Consider the following 25,761-nt stretch of genomic DNA (forward strand, 5'->3'; position numbering starts at 1 on the left):
TTGGGGTTTGTGGATGTTCCTGGTGTGGGTCAGTTGTGTGGCTTTGTTGGCATGGATTGTATCACCTGGCTGTTTGCTTCATTTCTCTGTGGGGAGGCTCCAGTGAGCTGTGCAGTGACTTAGGGTGCCCTGGTGCATGGTGAATGCATGCTAGGAGTTGGCTGGACCCAGCCTTGCTGGGGTTCAGAGTGGCTGGGTTTCTGAGCCTGTCTCCCAGTGCCATTCCTGGGAACACAGGTGATGGGATGCTCAGGTGAGGGGTGTGCAGCCCATGGGAGATGGGGGTGGCATCTGGGCGACGGAAGGTGGAGCAGTGGTGGCAGCTGGGGAAGTGAGGCTGTCAGGGCCCCTGCACTTGGCCGGGCATTTCGAGGGGAGCCCTGCAGGAAGGGCGGTGACTGGCCTCACAGGTGGGGGGCAGGCCCAGGCAGGGTGACGTGGCAGTCTGTAGCATGCAGACCCAAAGGCAGCCAGGATCTTTGCAGGCCAATGAGAGGCCTGGTGGCTGGTGAGGAGAGTGGGTGCAGGGGCAACAGCTGTGGCCCAAGTTAAGGGTGGGCTGCGTTTCCAGGACCCACCAGAAGAAATGAAAACACCCTGATGACACCTTAAACCCAGGCTGTCCACACACAAGGAGCTGACTCCTCAGTGGGGAGCCATAGTTATACATTTTTGTTTTCTCTGTAAAGATGTCACTTCTCTACTGGCGTTGTTATATGGAAACCTGTTTCCACTATACAGATAATTTAGATACTGCTTCTTTAGGTGGGAAGCAATTTCTTATTGGGTTTTACAAGCTCAATGTTTATGATTAGATTCTGTGAATAAATAATTTCATGAGTGTGAATACAGTCATCCAGTGCAGTCCATTGTACTTTCTTTTTCAAAACGTGATTGGGGAAGATTTCATGAGGGAAGCAGTGGTTTGTTCCAGTCTGAAGTAGCTGTACACGGGGTCAGCATTAGTTAGGAGCAGTCCGTGCCCTGGTGTGTGCTAGAAGGATCCAAGTACCACATGAGATGCGGGTCTGGCCGGTGTGTGCAGCTGTGACCGAGTGTCGCACATGCTGGCTGTCAGCCGTGGCCAGAGTGCTTGTCCCTGCGGCTGTGGGAGGGCAGGGGCAGGCAGCCCACTGGGCAGGTGCACCTGAAGGTCTCTGTTGTTACCAGCAGGACAGAAGTATGCATCACAGGGGCGCTCCAAGATTTGCTGAACTACTCCAAAACATAGAGCACAGAGCCTTTGCTGATGCCATCCTGTCCATGTCCTGTAACAGATGGGAGGCTGCTGGTGTGAGGAATCTGGGTATCGGGAGGCCCTGGAGCACAGGGTCATGCTCAGACCCTCTCAGCCACAACAGAGCCATGTGGGCTGGCAGACTCTGAGCCTTAAGTGTCTTTTCTAATGGAACCAGCATCTTGCCACAGACTGCTGCGAGGGTCAGAGAGAGTGACGGTGAAGCCCTCTATACATATGGACATAAGGTGAAACAACAGGCAGGGGTCATCATTAGTGCAGCTTGTGCCATGGAATCAGGAAAGCAGGTAGGTGGGGCCGACACATGGCTCCCATGACACAGGTGGTCTGGAGTGCATGAATGAGAAGAGCGATGGACACAGTAGGGACTGGGAGACTCCGAGGTGGAGTGAAGGGCAGCCAAGTTCATAGGGGAAGGTCGTGCTGGCCCGTCAGGAAGAGGCAGGATGTGAGAATGGACAGTGATGGTGGCTGGGAAGCAGGTGCAGGAGTGGTGGGTCTGGGTGGGGCAGGCCAGGGCCTGGGTGCAGGGTCTGCTGGTCAGATTTGTACCAGTGAGCGTGGTGGCATTGGAGAATGACACGGCAGTGGACGGTGTCACTGTGATGCAGTCAAGCTCATGAGAAGCCAGTGCTGGGCTGCCCACCTCAGTGGATAGCTACTGAGCTGAGATCTTTCCCCAGGGGTCTGGCTGCCCATTCACATAGCCCAGACAGAGCAGAGGCGGGTCCTGCTTTTCCTCCACAAAGGCTTGTGGGCTTTTAGAAATGGCATCTCTGGGAGTGCAAACTGAATGTTACTTTCAGCACCCTTGGTGTAATCATACATATGTTTACACATACTGTATATGCCTAGGAAGGTACTTTATTTACAGGTAGATGTTCACATGTGAACACACATGTGCAGAGATCCACACTTATACCCACATGTACATATATATATGTATAGTAGACTTCACGGGTAGATGTGCACATACACACATGAACACACGTGTGCAGATATCCACACTTATACACACAGGCACACATATATATGCATAATTGATTTTATAGGTAGATGTGCATATATGCACGTGAACACACATGTGCAGATATCCATGACTTATACACATGGGTGCACATATATGTACAATTGACTTCAAATGGTCTTCCTTGTTCCCCAACGTATACACTGAATTTATAGTTGTCAGTACAATGTATGGCTATTTTTTATCCAAATCAATGTTTATCACAGGTCAACAAACTCTTCAGGTGATTCCTATGTGCCAGCAAAGGGCAAGGCCCTGAGAGGCCCTGAGAGATGTGCTGCTGTGGGTTCCACCCCATGGGAACACAGCCCCCAGCAGGTCAGCTCAGACAGCAGTGAATGCCTTCCAGGGAGCAGTCGGGAAGGCTCCCTGGAAGAGGCAGCATACAACCCAAGTCCTGTAGGGTTAGCTCATTAAACTGTAAGGGTTAAGGTATTGCAAGAAGAGAACACAGAAGAAATTGAGAAAGATATGATAATGCTTGCTTCAAAGGCATTCCTTTCATTGTGTGGGTCTCAGAGACGCTGTGTTTCTCTCCTGAATTCAGGGTTACAGGAAATGGAATGGCCATGCTCATGAATAAAAGTTTGGTTTCTTAGCCTCAGTGATTTCCTTCCACCAAGATGGCATGATTTAATAGATTTTGTGCTCTTTCTATGGAGAAATGCTTTTAAAAATGGCTTTTCCCTTAGGGGAATGATCAATGAAGTCAGACTTTGGGCGGGGGTTATTGCTCAAGCTTAGTGAGGCTGTGGTTAACAACTAGGCACAAAACAGTCACTGCTCATCCAAGCAAGAACAAAGAGAATACATGAATTGTGGCATTGCATAATAATTGCCATAATTAGTCTTTGTAATGTTCTGAGATGTAATTTCCATTTCCATTCCGTTGAAGCATTTCACCATGTAGGGTCTGGGAGACATTCAGCCTTCAAGTGGATCAATCCACATTACTTCCAGCGTCCATGAAGGAACCCAGAAGAGAAGCAGACCTGCCATGGTGGAGGACAGCAGGTGGGCATGCGGTGCCAGGCTCCATGCACCTGGGCAGGACGCAGGGCCCAGGGCCAAGGGGTGGCTGAGGGAAGCTGCGGTCCCTCCCAGCTGCCGGCACATCCCAGGAGCCGCGGGGAGTGGTGAAGCCAGAGGCCCTGACCTTACACTCAGCTCTGCCAGTTGCTCAGGCCCTTCCTGGCATGTCCGTCTGTCCTTTGTGCTGGAGACAGACTTGGTACCTGGGGACCTGCTGCTGTGGGAAGCTTGGGCATGTGCGTCCACTGCTCAGCCTGCCCCCTCACCCATTCATCTCAGCTTTCACGAGCAGGTTCTCAGACCTTCTGCATCGATCTTCTGCTCCAAGCAGACTTGCTCCTTCTTTATCTGGGTCCCCCTGACCCTGAACCCAGCTCCCCTGCCACACTCCCCACCCTTAGAGCAGCCAGTGGCAGAGGGAAACAAACTTGTGGGGGCTTATGTCCCCCCACTTCCACGAAGGCTGCGATGGGCATTTGGCCTCTGAGTTTTGTTCATGGTCTTGGCTTGTGGTTCCAGTAGCTTCTGCCAGCTGCAGTCTCAGGAGCAAGACAGGAAGACAAGAAACACCTGCTTTACTCTTAGGTTGTTTTGGGTGGTGCCTCTGGCAGCACTTCGTGGCCTCCTTGGCTTCCTGCTCTGTTATCAGCACCAAGTTTCTAATAGTCACAGTGGCCTTGTGGTGTCTTCCCTGAGCTCAGTGAGCATGGGCCCTGGGGTGCCCTGCGGTGTCTCCCCTCAGTGAGCATGGGCCATGGGGTGCCCTGCAGTGTCTCCCCTGAGCTCACTGAGCATGGGTGGGGGTGTTGGGGGAGAGCACTGGGTGGGGGCATGGGGGCAAGCAACTGAGAGACCCCTGGGCTGCTTCTGTGAGGATGGGACCCCCTGGCCTTGCAGGCTGTCTGGGTTCCTCTCCAGCCCCTCATGTTCATCTCTTTCCCCTGCCTGAGCCGAGACATCCCCCCACATGGCTGGCTTTTGGTGCTTGCATCCCAGCAGCCTTAGCAAAGCAAAGCAGTGGCCAGTACCTGGAGTCCTGGACTGGCCTGGTGAGGGCAGTGCCCGACAGTGGGGACCTGCATCCTACACGTGTCTGCCTCAGCCTCTGGACAATGGTGAAGAGCTGGGACAAGGCACAGGCCTGGGTGGAAGGGCGTGGGTGTGCCGCTGGCTGGGTGTGTTGCTGGACACAACCGTATCTGTTGCACTGCCCAGCACAAACCATTTACTGAGTGAATGAGTGAAGGAAGGAATGAATGAAGCTGATTCACATTCTTCAGCCAGAGAACATCAGGGCAGTAGAAGGAACAGGAATATGGAGTTGACATTGACAGGCTGCTTCATTGGTTCATTTCGTTGGTTTTGCTACACAGGTAACACGATAATGTTATTTCATTGATTTCATCGGTTTTGTTACATAAGTGATAGGTGACCAAGTTCTTCTCGAGAGTATGAAAACATAAGGAGACATCTGACTTTTATCCAAACCCAAGACATCATCCTGCAGCAAATAAGCATTGTTAACCCACTGGTGTGTCTCCTCCACATGCCCTACCAGCCAATAGGCCATGTGTACATTTTATTTTTCTTTCTTTCAGGAAATCTGCTCTTTTATGCTCTGGGGGAGGGCAGTGCACTGCAGCCAGCTTGCGTCTGCTTGTGGAAGCGGGCTGTGAGATCGCGTGCCTGTCTAGGGACTTCGTGCTATTGCCGAGGTTGGCATGTGCACAGGAAACTGGCAAACACTACACACGACCTCTGTTTTTGGAAAACTGAACGTTTATCAGTACACACAGTGTGTGTGTGTGGAGGGGTATTTTAGCATTGATTCAGGAAACATTTCTATGTGTATCTGTGTGAGAATGTGTAAACTTTCTCTAGGGCAGACACCAAACAACCAGGTTTCTAAATCAGAGGGTATGTAGATTTAAATAAAACCAACACTGCCAGAATGCCCTTGAGAGTGCCAATGTAAAGTTCCCTCAGCAGTTTGTGAGACCATTCCCCATATCAATTTATCAAGTGGTAAAATACACTAACTTGTTCTAACTTGCATTTGCCTAATTACTAAGGAGGCTAGCTGTGTTTTCATCTATGTACTAGCTAATTCTATTCCTTCTTTTATTAGTGCTCATTTAGAACTTTCCTTTTTTATGGTGGGAGAATTTTTCTCCTTAGTGATATAATTTTGTGTCTTATCTCCTGCCAGACACATCTCAGATACCAATTGTTTGATATATAGCATAAAACACATTTTTCCTAGTCTGTTGTTTGTCCTTTAACTTTGTTTTAGGTAATTTTTGTCATGCAGAAATGTTAAATTTTGAAGCTGAGTGTTTCAAAATCTTTTCTCCGGCTTTTCTTACCAGCCTGTCTCACATGGCTTTCCCTAATCTCATGAATATTATTGTTTCCTTCCAGCAACTGAATGCTCCAGCTGCATATGCCCTTGCAGTGGCCTAACAGGCTCTGGGAGGGGAAGCCATGAGGTCAGGATTTGCATCCAGGTCTGCTTGGCTTCACCGCTGCTCCATACTGCTGCTTGGGTGCAGTTTACGAGGTCCAGTGTGTGTGTTGCCCCAGCCCCTCCCACAGACGCACCCACCCTGCACCTCCCTTGCCTTCTTGGAGGCGGTGGGTCCACATGACTTTCTCGGAGGAAGACGTCTGCTCTACCGGGTGGTTCCTTGGGACTTAAAATGGCACCAGGCCAGCTCTCTTCCCCTGCCTCTCAGTGTGGCCCGTGTACGATGATGCTTCCTTTGCCTCCACAAATTCTGAATGTCTGGGCTTACCCTGATGCACTGGTCTCCTACTGCTGCCTTCGTTTTCTGAGGACTGCCCACCCTGGTGCCCTGACCCCCAGGCATGGGGGTCTTGGTCAAGCTCTCCGAGTAGGTATTCCACAAAGGAGGTTTCCCCTCATTTCCCTCCTCCACTGGACAAGAACAAACAGACCCGCTGCATAGCAACAGCTCTCTCCAATGCTGTAGACGTATATGAACTCTCTCAGTCCTTTTCTTTGTGCACCTGGCCCCTGTGACTAAGCTGACATGGGGTCCTAGAGTGATGGCTCTCGCATGCCACTGCGAGCTCTGCTTTGGAGTCTGGGCCCCCAGACCAGTTTGCAGGGCCTGTTGTCATCTCAAGGTATTGATTTTAACAATCCATAAAAGGCCAGTTATCTAGAACATTTCCCTGCAAAACTTACATGTGCATGTTCTCTTGAATATTTACTTTAGTAGAATTTTGGCACTATAACTGAATCATTGTTTGAGTTAATTTCTATTAAGCATAAGTCCTATCAGAACAGAAAAGCTGCCGTGTTGAAACGACCAGCATCCTGCCTGCGTCTCAGTCGCTCAGGGCCTTGCATTAATTCGCTGGACGGATGGGTGGACGAAGATGAGCGGGAGGCTGAGAAAAATTTCAGTGCCTTCCATCCCCCATTTAAGAATCCTGTCCCTCCTACTTGAGTCCAGTTTGAAATCTTCATGTGAGCACACATTCTGCAGTATTGATTGCTTGCTTTAGAGCAGTTAGGTCGATAGTGCTTAAGTTTAAGGCACAATAAAAGTCATGACTCCGGAAAATGAATGTTCTTGCTTATTCCCCTTGAAGTGACTGTGCTATGCCTTGGCCTTCCAAGCCACGTGTCCAGGGCTCACTCTGCCTGTGCACAGGCCACAGGTAAGCACCTAATAAATTTCCATCAGCTGGACAACTCATATACCAGCTACTTTGCTGAGCATTTTGTAAAAATTATTATATAAATCCTCATACCAATCTTTGGAGAAAGGAATCTCTGTAACCATTTTATAAAGAAAGATCCCAAATATCAGAGAGTTTAAAAATGTATAGAATCATGGACTTGGGTCTTTCTCAATCATTGCCTGAGCTTGGTAATTTGGTTTCTTGACTTTTCAATATTTTTTTCTGCATTTTTAAAAAAGGTCAAATGCAAAGGAAATGCTTTTATTAAGAGAGAATTTAAAAGTTAATGGGTTAATTCTTTTAGACTCTTTTCAAACCTAATAATATATTTTTTATTCCACACAGAACAAATTTGTCCTGAGGAGCAAGTTGGGATACTTAAACGCATTCAGTCTGAGCAAAAACAAACCTCTCGCACAGGATTGAGTTCAGTGTGGGAGGCAATTAGTATGTAACTGATCACACAGACAAATGTGTCATCTTAGTTCCAAAAAATGCCACTGTGCCTCTGGACATGCATCATTTGGGTGGCCCATAATTGGGGTTGGACCTTTGCAGGGAGCTTGGAAAAGGTGCTTTAGGGGAAGAGCCCTGGGGGCAGGCAGGGAGCTCTGTGCACAGGGGAGACATCTGACTTTTATCCAAACCCAAGACATCAACCGCAGCAAAGAAACATTGTTAACCCACTGGTGTGTTGCCTCTGCATGTCCCACCAGCCAATAGGCTATGTGTACATTTTATTTTTCTTACTTTCAGGAAAGAAAGAGCCCTGAGGGCGGGTGGGGAGCTCTGTGCACAGGGGAGGAGAAGAGCCCTGAGGATCAGGGAACTCTGTGCACAGGGGAGAAGTGCCCTGAGGGCAGGCATGGGGCTTGTGCACAGGGTAGGAGAAGTGCCTTTTGTGGCTATGGAGAAGGGTGGGGAAGGACAGGGGCCAGGGTGGCTGCAGCACATGAGCAGGACGGAGATGTGGGGAAGGGCAGACTGGTCAGGGGACCTGTCTGAGGATTTTTTAATTTCTTTATCCTAAGAGGCATTGAAAAATTATCTAAGGGTTTGGAGCTGAGGAGCAGCTTTATCCCATCTGCATTTTGAAAAGTTACCACTTAGGCTATATTGTGGAGACAGGCCACCATGAAAGCAGATTGGGCTGAGCAAAGGTTGTTGCAGTGGCCAGGTAAGCTGAGCCAAAGTCATTGCAGAGGCCCAGGTGAGCTGAGCCAAGGTCAGTGCAGAAGCCAAGGTGAGCTGAGCAAAGGGCATTGTAGAGTCCCAGGTGAGCTGAGCCACGGTCATTGCAGAGGCCCAGGTGAGCTGAGCAAAGGGCATTGTAGAGTCCCAGGTGAGCTGAGCCAAGGTCGTTGCAGAGGCCCAGGTGAGCTGAGCCAAGGTCGTTGCAGAGGCCCAGGTGAGCTGAGCCAAGGTCGTTGCAGAGGCCCAGGTGAGCTGAGCCAAGGTCGTTGCAGAGGCCCAGGTGAGCTGAGCCAAGGTCGTTGCAGAGGCCCAGGTGGCAGGCCAGAAAAGTGTAGCCAAGTTCATTGGTGGGTGAGTTGGAGAGAAGGACAGAACTTGGTGGATTGGTCAAGGAAGGCGTGGGAAAGTCAAGGTGACTCTTAGATTTCTGGCTTATGTGAGATACTGGATAGTGAGGCTATTCACTAAAATAAATATTGAGAGAGAAACCAGATTTTTTTTAGTGATATATGGGAGAATTTAAGAGTTTATTTTTCAGATGTTAAGTATGCAGTGCCTTTGTAAATCCAAACAGAAGATTTCCTGTAGGCAACTATAACTACACGTCTTGAGCTAGAGGGAATGTCTGGGCTGCAGACATAAATTCTAGTGAGTGGCCACATGCTAGATGCCATTTGAAGGACAGGCATCGAGACGGCACCAAACAGACAAATTTGCTGCTCTCGTAGAGCTTAGTTCTGGTTGAACAGAAGGACAGTAAGTACACTCAAGTGTTGATATGTGCTATGAAGTCAAATACAAGCCCCTAAGAAGGTAGAGAATCATGCTGGGGGTGGGTGGGCAGGCTAATTTACAGGGAGAGATTCTGATAAGGGGGCCAAGAAAAGTACCCAACAGTTGAGAGAAAACCAGTAGCGCTTTATTTCCTGGAGGCGAGGCCAAGAAGACTTCAGAGATTGACATTGCAGGATGCTGCTGAGGGTTCAAGTGTGGTGTTGGCCACCATTTTCCTTGACTTCTTAGCAACTCTTAGGGCATGAATCACGTTTTTAGGAGCTTTATTGGTGGTGATGGGGGCTGGAAACGAGGTTCCTTGGACTGGAGAGTGAGGAGGGCAGTGAGGAGATGGAACAGCCACAAGACATGCCTTTGGGAAAGCTTGGCCTGGAAGGCATGGAAGGAGATAGAGTGGAAGCCAGGAGGAGTTGAGAGTTCCTTCTGCATATTTTATTTCTAATTAGAGAAAGTCAACTACATTTAAAAGCCATTGGAAAGGATCAAATTTAGGAGGAAGATGTAAAATAAAGAAGGGAAAATACTTGAAATACTCAAGTAGTTAAAAGTTTGCTTTTTCTCAGGCCTGGGGCTGGGTCTCACAGTTCCTGAGATGTGCCAAAGCCCCAGACATGGGGTGAGTGCCATGGGGGCCCTGGGCCTGGCGGGGTCTGCCTGGAGCTGTCTCGGAGGAGCACCGCATCCCTGGCCCTTCATGGCATCAGCTAGGCATTGTCGTGCGCTAGGACCTTCTGCCTGTCTGCTCCACATGGGGCAGGGGAGACGTGAGTGGGGACAGACCTGTCAGCCAGCACACGCGAGGCTGCCATACTTGGGGCTGAGAACAGAGCCTGGGTGGGACTTGCAGACTCTGGCTGTAGAAGTCACCTGGACCAGGCCCGAGAGAGACATGGAGATGGTGCTTCAGACCCTGTGAGAATCAGGGTGGGGCGCGGGGTGGGGAGCCAGGACAGGGAAGGAGCCCAGATGGGGTGGGGAGCCCTGACAGGGGGAGGAGCCCAGACTGGGGAAGGAGCCTGGACTGGGGAAGGACCCCAGTTGGGATGGGGAGTCTGGAGGGGGTGGGAAGTCTGGATAGGGGGGGAAGAGCCTGGAGGCACTGCTGACCCAGCCGTGGGGCTCCACTGGCAGATCACACCCTACTTTGGGGTTGAGTTCCCATCTCCCTGAGTCAACAGTTCTATCCATGAAATGGGTTCATCGAACTACACAGTTTTTTTCTGTCTTCAGTTCCCGCACTGGGTGTGTTGATTCTCAGTCTTAGGATAGTGATTCAGAAATAGCAAATGAAAACTGGGCTTCCCTGGTAAACTGGGCCTTTCCTGGAGACGTCAGGGTCACACACTCAGTCTCTCACTGGGCCAAGCTCGTCTTCACAATCTCTTCTCCAGCTCACTGATCTTGGTCACAGAAGAGACCAAATTATGGTGCTTCTGCTCACTCTGATGGCTTAGGAATGACAGGGGCAGACAGGATGGGTGGGGACCAGGTGCTTCGAACAAGAATAAATGGATGGTGGACAAGTTGGAAGTCAAGAAAGGTGAAAAGACGGAGAGCTAAAGTGAGGCAGGTGTGAATTTTTAACAATAGTATTAATAATAACAGCAATGCTTGTCATTGTCTGTCTAACCTTTATGACAGCTCTTTAAGAGAAGATTTTCAGGGTAGGTTTAACCTGCAAAGAAAAGTAGCCTGGAGAGAGTGATTATCCAGTGAATGGAGAGCCTGTCTGGAGGTAGCTGGCGCCACAGCCTGTCTTCTTGTCACTGCGCTAAGCAGTGTTGGCGAAGGCAATGAGGATGGAAACATCAGTTTATTTATGAACAGGAACCTCGCACCATCTGTGTCCCGGGCGCCCTGCTGGAGGCTTAGAACCCAGTGGGCAGTGATTTAGTCCCCAAGCTTGGAGGCGCCTAGTGGTCTAGAGGCACAGAGATGCACAGAGCTGAAACTCCAGGCCAGAAAGTCTAACCGAGCTGGGACAAATGCTCCGGGGGCCTAGAGGGGCACCCACCTGCCTGCTGCACCAAAGACAAGCTTCTCAGGGAGGGGCCTGGGCAGTGTCTGGAAGAATGATAAGGAGCAAGCTTGGTGGGGAAGAAAAGTACCAGAAGAAAATAATACTTAAAAACAGATTTTCAGGTTTTCTATTATAACAAGCATGGGGCCAGGCTTTCTGAAAATTATCAATAAATAACTAGGTCTACTCAAAACGAAAATTGTATTTGGCATGGAAGAAGTCCCTGTGATTCACAGCTTCCCACCAAAAAACCATAATAATGAAGTTACTAGGGCATTTAACGTTAGTGTTAATTAATAGTTGGCCATATGCATTATTTCACATTGCCTGATTTGATGGTTACAACAACCTTGGGAGAATATTAACTCCATTTGACACAAAACAAAGTGATTTAAAGAGCTTTATGGGCAGAATGGCAGAGTAGGAAGGTTTGCAAATTGCTCCCTCACCTAGAAAATGAAAGGACTGGGAAGAGACTGGAGTTAGCCAGGCAGAAACCTATCACCAGAATGGATGTTCAGGACACCTGCAGGGGAGCTGAGAAGCCAGGCCCCGTGGCCCCAGGGCACAGCACCCAGCAGTGGTGTGGGAATGGCCACGTGGTGCGGGGCCACTGGCAGGGGAAGTCTCCTCTTCACAGAACTGAGGTTGAGGGTCAAGGTTGGGCCCAGGATCCTTGATGGACCAGCACAGAAGCTGTTTCAGTCCCTGGGAAGCAAATCACTCCTCTGCCTTTTCCTCCCTTCTGTGTGTGGGCAGGTCCCGGGGTGTGTGTGGACTCTGGGTTGGGGTCAGCCCTTGGCGAATGGCCCCTGTGGTCCCACACCTGCATCTCCCAGGGCTTTCCCTCCCACACACATGGTCACTGGTCAAGCTCCTTCCTCTGTCTTCTTATTCTGGTGCAGCTTGTGGTGCCTCATTTAATCCCTAAACGGCATCTTCGGGCCTCACACCAGCATTTTCAGGGCCCTAAAGGGCCAGTGCACCTCTTTCTCATTTTCTCTCTCCCTTTCTTCTGGTGGGTATTTTTTTGTTTCACTTTCTCTGTTTTACATTATTTAGGGGGGGCTAGTGTCCCCCTGAGGAAGGGCAGTGAATCTGACAAAGGTATCAGCCACAAAAGCACGAGATTCTGGTTCCCACTGGCACATTCCAGGGGACTGGAGAGGTGCCACACTTCACTGTTACTATGTCTCTTTATTTTTAGTGTGTGTTTTATCTGTCTGTTAGCATTTCTTTTTTTCATTTTCCTGTATCTTTCTTTCCTTCTGTTTTTACTTCTTGCTTTTGGTGTGGTCAACTGAAGAGTGAAAGAACTAGATTTCTAGAGTGACCACAACAGATTAGTCCAAGTGTCCAGTTCCCACAAAAGATTACAAAACAAGATACAGAAAAGTATGACCCAATAACAGGGAAGAAGAACTTGATGGAAAATACTCTGGAGGAAATACAGTTTCTGAAATTACAGATCAGAGATCTTAGAGTGACACTCCTACATACAGGGTCAGTAAACCAAAGGGAAATATGAACAAAGAACTAAAGTAAATCAGGAAAACAATACATGAATAAAGTAAGAATTTCAAAAAGATAGAAATTATAATGATGAACCAAAAGGAAATTCTGGATCACAGCAGTATGGTAACTGAAGTGAAAATTTCAATAGTGGGATTCAGGAGAAGCCTGGAAGAAGCAGAAGGGCCAGCAAACTCAAAGACAGAACAATTGGATGTATCTACATTGAGGAGCAGAAAGAAAAAATGATTGAAAAAAAAATGAACAGAGCTGAAGAAACCTCTGGGACACAAACAGGCAAATATGTGCTCATAGAAGTCCCCAAAGGAGGAGGGAGGAGACGTAAAGAAACAGAGGAAAAGCATTTGAAGAAATAATGGCAGAGACATCTCAAATTTAGTGAGAGATGTAAATAGACAAATCCAAGAAGTTTAATGAATGCCAAGCAAGATAAGGCTAAGTAAATCTACACCAAGAAATACAGTGGTCAAACTGTCCAATATCAAGGACAAAGAATGAATATTATAAATAACAGGTGGGAAGCAACATTTATCCCCACAGATAAATGATACATAATAAGATTAACATCCGATTTCTCAATAAAAAACACAGACGCCAGAAGGCAGTGAGAGGATATATTTAAAAGGCTAAAAAGAAAAAGAAAAAAAAACAAATGTTACCCAAGAATAATATATCCAGAAAAGTTGTTCCTCAAAAATGAAGAAGAATTTAAGACATTTCTGGACATTGCCTTTAGACCCACCTTCCAGGCAATGCAGAGGGAGTTCTCCACATTGAACGTAAAGGGCACTAGAAGTATTTCGATGCTGGGTGAAGGACAGAGATCTCTGGTGGAAGTAACGATATGGGTAAGTAGATCCACTAGTATTATTTCATCTTTCCGTCTTCATGCTGTCTGTATTAGCTAGGACTCTTTAGAGATAGAGAAGCAGCAGGAGATGTCTGTAAATATAAAATTAATAAAAGTGTCTCACATAACTGTGGGGATGTAGAGTCCATGGTGTTGGGGCAGGTGGTGGGCTGGCAGCTCCCATGAAGGTCCTCAGCCAACTCTCAGGAGAAGCTGCTGGTTGAATCAGAATCCTTCTGAATCCTCCTTAAAAGCCTTCCAGTGTTTAGATGATGGGTCACTCACTGAAGAATACATTCCCCTTAGCTGACTGCAAATGCAGCCCACCGTGGATGCAGCCAATGTGGTCGTGACTTGAGTCCATGAAATGTCTTCACTGCACCAGACAGGCCGGCACTTGCCCATCTGGACAACTGGGCACCACCACCTGGCCAAGTTGACCTGTGCATCTGTCCATGACACTTTTCTTCTTATAAGGCTGAAAATATAAATACATTAAAAACAAGAATAAGTCTTGGTTTCTGGGCACATAATGCATAAATATAAAATTTTTAACATGAACAGCAGAAAGGGAGTACTGGAGGAAAAAGATGCCCATCTTAAATGCATTGTTACAAATAGGCTGAAAAGGAAAGGGTGGCAAGAATATTACATGCAAAAGAAAGGAGGGGTGGCTATTATAATATCAGACAAAATAGGCTTTAAGTCAAAGATCATTACAAGAAACAAAGAATAACATTATATATCAGTAAAAGGGTGAATATATATACATGCATAACACACATGTGCATATATACATATATCCACATATATTACACATGTACATATATACATTTATGTGCACTGAATAGCAGAATGTTTAAATATATAAAGCAAACACTGACAGAATTGAAGGGAAAAATAGTTCTACAATAATAGTTGGAGATTTCAATACACCACTTTCAACACTGAATAAGACATCTAAATATAAGATCAATAAGGAAAAACAGAATGTGAATAACACTATAAACCAACTAGAGGTAACCAACATACATAGAATAATTTTACCCAACAATGACATTCTTTTTAAGTCCACACAGGTCATTCTCTAAGAGATAACATGTGTTAGGGAATAAGAGAAGCTGAATATATATATATATATATATTTGGCGTGGGCAGGCTCTGGAATCGAATCCAGATCTCTGGCATGGCAGGCAAGAAATCTGCCTCTGAGTCATTATTGCACCATGCTAAATAAATTTTTAAATATTAAAATTATAAAAGTAACCTCTCTAACCACAATGGAATAAAGCTAGAAATCAATAACAGAAGGAAAGTAGGAAGTTATACAAATATATCAAAATTAAACTACACAAATTTAAGCAACCAGTGGGTTAAAGAAGATTTTACAAGGGAAAGTAGAAAATACTTACAGACAATTGAAAATAAAAGTAAAATGTACCAAAATTATAGGCTGTGGACAAGTCGGTACTCAGAGGGAAATTTATACCTATGGATGCCTATATATATATATAAAAGGAAAGATCTTAAATTAATAATATAACTTCACATATTGAGGAACTAGAAAAACAAGAGTAAAGTAAATCCAAAGTTAACAGAATAAAAATAAGATTAGACCAAAGATATGTGAAATAGAGAATAGAAAAACAATTGAGAAAATAAACAAAATGAAACTTGAATAATTAATAAAATTTACACTGCATTATTTAGACTAACAAAGGAAAAAGGGGGTAGATGCAGATAACTAAAATGAGAAAGGGAAATGGTGATACACTAATGATCTTACAGAAATAAAAAGGTTGTAAGAGAATATTATGAACAACTGTATACCAACAAACTAGATGATCCAAAAGGAACGGAAAAATTCTTAGAAATACATCTATTGCACAAATTGACTCAGGAAGAAACGGAAAACATCAACAAACCTATAATGAATACAGAGATTGAGTCAATAATAAAAACCTTCCACCAAAGAGAAGTCCAGGACTAGAAGTCTTCATTGGTGAATTCAGCAAAGTGGCAGGGTATAAGATCAATCACTGTAATATACTACATAAGTAGAATGAAAAAAAAAACATGATTATCTTAATAGATGCAAAAAAGACATCTGACAAAACACAGTATCCTATTTAGATAAAAATACATTTAAAAATTAGGAATAGACAGTACCTTTCTCAACATGATAAGTGATATTTATGAAAGGATCACAGCTAACCATAATACTCAATGGTGAAAAACTTAATGTTTTCAGTCTCAGTACAGAAGTGAGACCAGGATACCCATTTTCACCGTTGTACAAGAAGTTATAGCCACAGCAATTAGGCAAGAAAAAGCAATTAAAGGTATCCAAATTGGAAAGGAAGAATTTAAACTACGTCTATTTGCAATGACTTGATTCTGTATATGGAAAACAAAGAATCCACAAGAACAGGGTTAGAACTAATAAATAAATTAATTAATTCAGTAAAAGTTGCAGGGTATAGGAGCAACACAAACACATACATAATCATGTTCTTATGCACTAGCAATGGACAACAGAAGAGGAAATTAATTTAAAAATTCAATTTAAAATAGCATCTAAATTTTTAGTGTCTAGGAATAAATTTAACTAGTGATACAAAAGACCTGTGTATTGAAAACCACAAAACATTGCTGAAAAAAATTAAAGACCTAAATAAGTGACAAGACATTCATGTTCATGAATCATTAATATGTCAGTATTACCCAAAGCAACATGCATATTCAATGCAATCTCCACTAAAATTACCACAGACTTTTATGGGAAGGAAATGGAAATGGAAAAACAGATCCGAAGTTATGTAGAACTTCAAGGATCCCTGAAAAGCCAAAACAATCTTTAAAGAGAAGAACAGGACTGGAGGACTCAGATTCCCAATTTCAAATTATATAACAAAGCTACAATAATCAAAACAATGCAGTATTGACAGAAAGACAAATAGATTGGAGGAACAAAATTAAAAGTCCAGAAATAGACCCACACTTCAATGTTGAACTGTGACATGGGTGGTAAGATAGAGCAACCTCTCTGCAATAAATGGTGTTGGGCAGAGTGGATATCCACGTACAGAAAAATGAAGATAGACCCTTACCTAACTGTATACAAGAGACTTCGCATGGACCAGGAACCTACATACATGATCTAAAATTAAAACGTTCCTAGCAGATAACAGAGAGACATAACGTCATGACCTGGGGTTTTATGTGAATTCTTGTGTATTCATTACATATAGTCACGATTTTGACTTTATCAAAACTGAAAATTTCCTTCATTAAAGGAAATTACCAAGAATGGGAGACAATAGTTTTAAATTATTTATCACATTGGGACTCAACATCCGGAATACATGAAGAATTCCTACAAGTTGACGACAAAAGACAATCCAATTTTTAAAATGAGCAAAGGATTCAAGTAGACATTTCTCCACTAAGACATGCATGTGGTCAATAAACACATGAAGATATGCTCAGCATCATTAGGCATTAGGAAAATGGAAATTAAAACCACAAAGAGATGCCACTTCTCATACTCACAGTGACTATTATTGGCAAAAACAAAACAAAACCAGAAAAGAATTGTTGGAGAGGATGTGGAGAAATTGGAACTCTAATGTATCACTGGTAGGAACATAAAATGTTGCAGCCACTGTGGAAAGCAATATGTTGGTTCCTCAAAAATTGCTTACATAATAATAGTTGGATTCAGCCATCTCACTTTTAGGTATATTCCCGAAGACAGTGAAAGCAGGGTCCTTCTTATAATTTAAGTGTAAGTACTTAGGTAGAAGGTGCTTCTACCCCAATATTGGTTCTTCACAATAGTCAAAAACTGGAAACGACTCAAAAGCCCATCAACAAATGAATGAATAAACACATAGATAAACAGATGCACACAATGGAATATTATTCAGCAATAAGGGAAAAAATGAAGTTATACAACTGGAAAAAAACATGAAAACTTTATGCTTAATGCAACAAGCAAGACTACACATGAACAAATTTGCACAATATACTAAGAGGTAACTAGTTGCTTTCAGAGAAGGGTGGAACCAGTGCCCCGCCCACGTGTGCTGCCTACCACTGGGCACTGCCTGGGGAGAGGGGAGGCTGGGAGAAAGCACCCCACACAAGGAAGGGGTAGGGGAACAAGTAAAGCGAGTCTGTAAAAGCAAACAGCCCCACCTTGCCTACTGCCTCTCGCCCTCTGTCTTTCTTCCTTGTGGGAGTGCCTGCCTGCTCCTTTCTGTGCATGTGGACTAGACAAACATCTTATGTACTTGCTCTAAAGAAAAGAAAAAATGAGATGGCTAGAAATAGCAAATTTGCAGAGATAGAAAGCAGAGTAGAAGGTGCTGGGGGAAGGGAACAGGATGGGGAGGGGGAAGGGAGAGGATGTGTTTGTTAATAAAGAAAAAAAAAAGAACAGCAAAAAAAAATGTGTTCTGTCCTTACAAGAGGTAAAAACAAGATGCTAGACCAAACCTTTTCTCTCCCCTCAATTCCAGGTACCTAAAGAAGATTTCTAATGTTCACCCCATCATCTTGCCACACCTGTCAAATTGACCACACCCATACTGGTGACTTACTACAGGTGAGAAGTGAAAGTGTCTACAAGGAAATGCTTGTAAGGAAACTGTAACATTTATTCAAGGAAGGAAAATGATGTGTCATTCTTCAAGCACTTGTGTCCTGAGATCCTGCACAGCACTGGACTCTTAACTAGAGCTTTGGATGAAGGAGTGTCATGAATAGATGGATAACAGCTTCTGAATGCTGAGTGATGTTGGGCAGTGAGTACATAGAACCCAAAGGAGAGAACTTTCTCTCTAAGCTGCAGTGATCGGAAAGCTTACTGAAAGAGAGTTTGGAATAGGTTAAAAGATGGGAAGGATTTAGACCCTCGGCCAATCAATCAGAGCCATTGTCCATAAAGTAGGTGGATGGGTACCTTCCATTCCAGACTTTCCTAAGACTGGTCCTTCTGTAGGTGGCAGCAAGGTGGGAAGTTCAGGGGTTCAGGTCACTGACATCCCAGGACTTGGTCAGGGCATGGCAGGAATCCTCCCTTCCTACCAAATCCAGTGTTTGCTGCAGGTAAAGTTGAAAGCCAGTACTATGTTAGTCAGGTCCAGTTTTAGTCAGGATGACCCATCAGAAATTAGGTCATCAGCTGAACTGGACTAAGGCATGCAGGCCAAGCAGGAGCACATGGGATACCAGGTGTCAGAGAAGGTTCACATTGGAGAGAGGACAGCTGGCCTGAGTCCATGCATGGACAGATGGAGTATCTGACCCCTGATGTGGATGGACAGGCTGTGAGAAAAGGAGCTGCTGAAGGGGGGGCAAAGGTCCATTTCAAGGCCATTCAGGGCCACAGAGGACAGGAGCTCAGGGCACACTGATGCTGCTGTGGTTTAGAGGGAAAGGGATGAGATGAAAGCATGTGAAGCTTAGAAGACAAAGTCTCAGGGGAGGCAGTCTCAGCCTGGGAAATACTTGCCCATTTCACCCAGGGCAGCATTTAGCCAGCATGTCCAGCTTCAGCAGTCATTATAGTAGCCACTGTCCTGAGCCTTGCAGATGCCTGTAACCTCCCCTCACGTCACCTGTGATCCTTAATTAAAGGCTTATGTCCAGGAGAGCAGGGGGGCTGCAGGACCCCGCCCAGAACTCACTGTTGGTCCCTGTGCCAGCCAGAATTGAGTATCCCAACCACCCTCCTAATGCACTGGAGGGGAGCTCCAGTAGAGGAAAAGTGAGACATGGTGGGGGGGTCCCATGACTGGAGAGAGTCCCCCTTCTCCCTGGTTTTGAAAGGGCTGAGGGGTGAGTTCAGCCCTTGGCGCCAGTTGGGGGCTCAGTGTGCTCATCTCTTCCTGGACCACACAGCTTGCCTCAGCGCCTGGTTGAAGCTGGCCCTGCTGGAAGGACCCTTCATCTCTGAGGAAGACAAAGGCAATGCTGACACCTGGTCTCACTTACTCTGCAGTGACTCCCACTATTTGGGAGGCCAGCCACAGTTTGACCTGCATTCCATTGCATCCACCTAAGGCCAAGGTCACCGCGGGTTTAAAGAACAGTCCTGTGCCCCTCCAAACATGGTGGGGTCCATGAAGGATGAGGGAGTGCAGTTCCTAGGAACATTTGATTAGCTGCAATTGTGGCTATGCTAATTCCTGGGGAAGCATATGGTCAAGGCAGATGGTGCAGGGAATTCTGAGTCACACCAACAGACCTCTTTGTCTCCCATGAGCTGAGTCTCCTGATGACTTATTAACAGGACAGCCTTCAGGATTTGGAGATGGCGCCTTGGCTATGCCCTCTTCAGAAAGCCCTGAGTTGTGTGTTTCTGTCTGTTTACTAAGGGAACGTCCTGAGGACTCGGCAGGAACAGAGCCAGCCTCTGAGCTCACTGTGGGAGCTGAGGGTTAGTTTATCCACAAATGTTTATTAAGCACTGCTGCCATAGTCTCTGCAGTCAGGTAATTTTGAGCTGTGGTCATCATGGAGTCTGTAAATATTTGCCAGGTCTGGATACTGCCCTCAGCTCTGTCTCTGTTTCCTGTTAAGTCCTCTGTGCTTGCAGCCTCTAGGTCAGTCATTCCGAGCCCAGTAAATTACAGTAAAGAATTTGGATTTCATTTGAGGTGCAATGGTGGGGGCACGGCGACAACATCAGGTTTGTGTTTTATACTTAGTAGACTAAAGAGAGGTAAGAGTGGAAGCAGAAAGTTCAGCAAGATTTTCAATATGGATTATTGAGGGAATATTGTAAAAGAAGATAGAAGGATTGGATTCATCTGAATCACATTTTGAATGTGAACCCATGGAATTTTCCCATGACTTAGAGGGGCTGAGGAATAAAGCTGTATTAAAGATGACCAGGAAATATTTTACCGAAGTGGGCTGGGTAAGTTTGGGGGAGGAACATGTTTGAAAAACACAATCACAGTTTCTTTTGTGGTCATGTTGAGATTAAGACATGTATCTGACACCCCAGGACTCATATAAAGTGACCAAGAGGGCAAGCACATGGGAGAGAGAGGGCTTGTGTTAGACACTGAGAGGGTCTCAGCTCAGACAAGGTACATGCAGCCAGCCCGGGGTGGGGAGGGGGCAGTCCAGAGAAGTGAGGCAAATCATAAAATACCTGCCTTTAGCAGGTGAGCCAGGGGTGGAGCTCTGCTGCTGTGCAGTGAAATTGATGGTATTATTGCCTTTTTCACCTGTGAGAGAACTGAGTCTGGGGTATTGCAAACCTCACCCCAAGTACTCCAGCTAAGCTGCAGGAACCCATGGGCCCTTCAGGCAGCACCCACTGCCCTGTACCAGGTCTGCTCTGTTCCCAGAGTCAGAGGGAAAATTGAAGACTTCCCTTCCCCTCCCACTGCAAATTCTAACAGTAGCTTGTGGAATTTTGTGGGACTATTTTTAATAGTCGTGTCAGTTGCACACTTCTTTCCATTCATCAGCACATTTATTCACTGTGTTTCCCTGACTCTCTGTTACACATAAGACTCCATACCAGGTGCTTTCATCCCATCCCTAGTTCCCAGTCAATGAAAGTGGGGCTCAGAACAGGCGAGTCCCTTGCCCACAGGCACACAGTGTGTAAGTAGCAGGGCCAAGCACAGATCCAAGTCCTTTAACCCATCGGAAATTCATGTCTTATCCTTACAGCAGCATCAAGTACAAGGCCATGGACTGGGCTTTGCTACCAAAATCCAAACTGAACCCCCAAGACAGTTCAGAGGTGAGAGCTGATCTCAGGTCCAGCTGCTTAACTGCTGGATGACTAGAATACAGTAGAAATGACATGATGACTTTTTATTTTTGAGGTTTTGTTGCAATACACATTATTGGCTAATAAAGTATTATGAAGTGCTGGCCTTAAGGGGTTCACACTAAAAGAAAGGACACAGTGGCTTATAATCAAGTAATTAAGCCCATCTGTGTTGATAGGAAGTTGCTCACTGTTAAATTGCAGCAGCAGCCCTTACTCATTTTTAGTAGGTTCAGTGGTGCTTTGTCCTGGCTTCTTAGCTTAGTTGCCCTTCTTTTGTCAGACCATGGTATTGCTTTGTAACTTGATTTTCCTTGTAGGCTAGGCTAGCAGTCAGATATCCTGGGTGCTGTGGCTGTCACACCACTGGGTGACTTTGGCAAGTGATCCCACTTCATTCCTGCATTCATTAATAGTTGATTGATTCAATGCACATTTGCATCACTGTTATGTGCAAAGCCTGCTGTTCCATTATTTTAGGACTTAACTTATTTTTCTGAAAGGCAGCTGTGATGGAATAGCATGAGTTTAGTGAGGAGAGAAAAACGTTGGGAAATATATGAGATATTGAAGAGGATTCCTTGTCTTTGTTTTATTGTCACCAATGCCAAGTGTGCCTAACATGCTGCCCATGTGGTTGTTTGGTTAAATAAATACATGGGTCATGAACACACAAAGGAAGAAGAAAAACACCCAGGATTTGGAGTCAACATTCTCCCACATCCCATTCGCCCTGAGGGAACTGCCCTCTATGCTGTGTGGTCTCCTCATGGATTACTGAGGTTGTCGTGTCCCAGGCCATCATGCCATGGATGCAGTAAGGAATATAAAATACCTGGGGCTTAGATGCTCAGTGCATGTCAGTCCCAACCAATCCCAGGCTAGCTTCTGTAGAACAATTTGCTATGTACAGGGCAATATTGTATTTATTCTGACAAGAAATAACTTTTCCAAATCACACAGCTGATAAATAACAGGACTTGTGCTAAGACCCAATTGGTTTTACATAATTTTTCACCTCAGTTAAATGTTTTAAATAAACTATATAAGATGTATGGGTATTGCAGTGCCCCTGGAGAGGTGAGACTCATTTAGACAAGGTAACGTGTCTGTGGGGAGGAGCAAAGCAGCAACTCATTCCCTATTTGCAAACTCGAGTGAGAGACAGCTACATGCCCCAAGGGGCTCATTGTTCCTTCAATGATTATTCATTGCTGAAGCTCAGTATTTTCACCAAGACCCAGTATATAGCAAGTGATTAATAAATATTTAAAAGTTAATGAATATATTTTATAACATAACCTTCAGAAGCCTATTAATTAGCAACTACAGGTATGACACCCTTACATTGTGTGCATTAAGGGAAATATTCCATATTCCATTACAGCAGGGTATGGTATGTAGAAAGAAAGAAGCATGTTTGATACTCTTTGAAAAGATAATAAAAATGACAGTGAAAATACAGCCCTTGACTGGTAAGTTTCCAATGTGATGTGTTTCACAGGTTCAGCGTGCAGGTACAGTCACCTTCCGTTTTTCCAAGTGTGTGTACCCATGTGTTGTGTTAGTCACACTGCCCCTGCTTCCTCCACCTCACCTCACTGAGGGAATGCTAGTTCACTCCACCATTGGGGGCCGCATCTGAAGGCCAGGCTAGGAGAGCAGTGGTCTGGCTGACCCTCGCTGTTGGGAATTGGGCTGCCACACAGAGTTTCTGGGGGAGTGTGGTTCTCCTGAGTCCTGTGAAGGCTTGGACACCTCTGCGGTGATGCCTTCCTGGTGCACAAATCTGCACAGGCCTTTGGGAACACCCTGGGCTCCCAGGTTGTGATTCTTTAGGCAGCACTCATGTCGTAAGCTGTTTCTCTTCAAAGCACAACCTCCATGCTGGGTAAGGAGGTCCACAGATGCTCCCACCTCAGGCTCACCCTGTAGCCAAGCCACCCTCTACCTGAGAATCCAGTCACCTTCCTGGGGTCCAGCTTCCTTCAAGGTCTTGTCACTTCAAGAAACAGGTGGTCCTCTGAGCCACACAGCATGTTCATAACTCTTGTTTAGGGTAAGTTTTTCCCAGACTATTTTAGTTCCTGGGCTACTTTGGTTTCTGGGTTGTTAAAGAAAATACCATGCAATGTTTGCTTAAACAATGAGAATTTAAAGGCTCACACTTTTGAGATTAGGGAAAAGTCCAAATCAAGGTCTCATCACAGTCATGCTTTCAACCCAAAGATGTTGGTGTCTGGGGCTAACTGTTGCTGATCCTTGGTCCTTAGTTTGACATGTTTGACATGGCAGCGTTTCTTAGCCTCTCCCTTTAATTCCGAGTTCTTTTAATGTTCCGGCTGGTCCCTCTGTGAATTCCCCTCTCCCTGCCTGAAGTTTATCCTGCTTATAAAGGGCCCTAGTAATAGGATTAGGCCCTTTATGACTGGGGTAGGACACACCTAAACTGAAGTGACCTCATGAAAAATACTATGTACAGTGAGTTCACAAGCACAGGAATGGGTTAAGCTTAAGAACATATTTTTTCTGGGGTATTACTACCCAGACAAAAAGGTGTCCCCAATTTTTCATACTTCAGAAACAGTCATCAAGACCTTGTTTCCAGATAATTTCATTCATATTCCAGTGACAGGATGCCCAGGGAAGTAGCAGCACTCACAGAGTCCCAGCTGGCCATCCTATCATCTCTGCTCTTCAGTGAGTTCCATGGTCCTACAGCCAGTCAGTGCTAGTGCAGAGAAGGGAAATCACTCTTGTCACTGTCTGGAGAAACAGTGGGCTGTGGCTTCAAGGTGGCTCCTCTTCTGCCTATTCCTAGAAACAACTGGAAGAAATAGGATTAACTTCTAGATAGCTTTGTGCCCTGCCTGTTTGAGAAACAGCCAGAAAAATATCTGGGTCATCATCATTATCATCTTCATCTTGTGTAAACGTGTTCAGTTCTGAGCATTTTGCAGTTGAAAACATGCTTTTTACTCACCATCACCTTCAATTCTCAGAGTCATTATGGAAATCAGGCAGGGCATGATTCTCAGATCCTTTAAGTTCTGATTAAATGACCTTCTCAATGCCACTCAGATAGAAAGTGAGGGGCAAGTCTAGAATTTATGTTCAGTGTAGCAAAGGCGATTCCATTCCAAGCCTTATGAAAGCCAAAGACCCAGCCTTGAGGAGCTCATGTCCAGTGTGTCCAGTGGGGCTTTTCCACTTCATGGGCTGGAATGCACTGGGGGTTGGAGGGTTCTCTTAGGAGCTGGCCTGCATTTGAAGGAACTCAGTCATAGTCTCTTGGCATCTGTTCTGGTTTGGTAGCTGCCGGAATGCAATACACCAGAGATGGATTGGCTTTTAATAAAAGGGGATTTATTTTGTTGGTTCTTCTGAGGAAAGGCAGCTAACTTTCCACTGAGGTTCTTTCTTATGTGGAAGGCACAAGATGGTCTCTGCTGGTCTTCTCTCCAGGTCCCTGGGTTCCAACAACTTTACCCGGGGTGACTTCTTTCTCCATCTCCAAGGGCCCGGGCTGAGCTGCAAGTGCTGAGATGAGGAATGCTGAGCTGCTTGGCTGTGCAACATTGCACTCTCTCATTTAAGCACCAGCCAATTAAGTCAAACGTCACTCATTGCAGCAGACACACCTCCTAGCTGACTGCGGATGTAATTAGCAACAGATGAGATTCACGTACCATTGGCTTATATCCGCAGCAACAAGATTAGGTATGCTCACCTGGCCAAGTTGACACCTGGATCTAACTAACACATGTCCACCCCTTGTCAACTTGGCAACTTCAAGCATCACCTTAAACAGGTGCAAAAACTTCTCTTCTTGCTGTGGGCCTGTGAATCTCAAAACAAATTATCTGATGCCAATATGCAAAGGAGGATAAACACAGGATCCATAGGGAGAAACTGGAAGGAAAACCTGCAGGCAAACACCATTGGATTTCAAGGTCTGAAAGTCATTTATCCTTCGGCTGTAGAAAGTGGCAGCCCCACCCCTTCCAAGGGCCTATGCAGTGGCCCGCCTCTTTCCAAATCAATCTCGGAGAACATCAAGGAGACCACCTCTGGGCTCCACTCTCTCCAGGCATCAGGGCCACCCCTGGGCTCTCTCCCATTTCTGGGGCACACACTCAACCCCTCCACATGGTGGCAGCCAGGCTCTCCCAGTCCCCCAAGGAGCGTGCTATGCATTTTCCAAGGCCCAAGGCTGCACAACTCTTCTACTGCAATGAGAGGGGAGACTCATCCTCGCCCTTCAGAGTAAACTCACCCTCTCCATGTATATGGGTGGGTCCACTCTCCTGGCTGAGGTTTCTTGGCTTCAGACCCGAGCTTCCATGGTTCTCACTCTGCAAACTCCAATTTTTTCCCTTTTGTGTCCTCCTTTGTCAATATTGGTAGTAGTTCCATTTACACCAACAGTCTCTTCAAACACTCCAGGACTTCATCATCAATCTCTTCACCGTTCCTCCAAAGTCTTCCCCTTAGCCATCCAAAACAGCATTCCAACATATCTGGCATTTGCAAACCG

General features: G+C 45.7%; 1 long non-coding RNA gene across 1 annotated transcript in view; it reads left to right on the top strand.

The window, feature by feature from the left end:
• The window catches only part of LOC143648802 (uncharacterized), a 55,810-nt gene extending 35,239 nt beyond the window's left edge, over positions 1 to 20,571 (top strand). The window contains exons 5-7 of the long non-coding RNA XR_013158820.1: positions 1,429 to 1,545; positions 3,181 to 3,299; positions 17,947 to 20,571. This is a non-coding gene — a long non-coding RNA (uncharacterized LOC143648802). The remainder of the gene's footprint in view (positions 1 to 1,428; positions 1,546 to 3,180; positions 3,300 to 17,946) is intronic.
• Positions 20,572 to 25,761: the final 5,190 nt, after the last annotated feature.

The sequence above is a fragment of the Tamandua tetradactyla genome, chromosome 10 (genome assembly GCF_023851605.1).
Source record: "Tamandua tetradactyla isolate mTamTet1 chromosome 10, mTamTet1.pri, whole genome shotgun sequence".
Classification (NCBI taxonomy): Eukaryota; Metazoa; Chordata; class Mammalia; order Pilosa; family Myrmecophagidae; genus Tamandua; species Tamandua tetradactyla.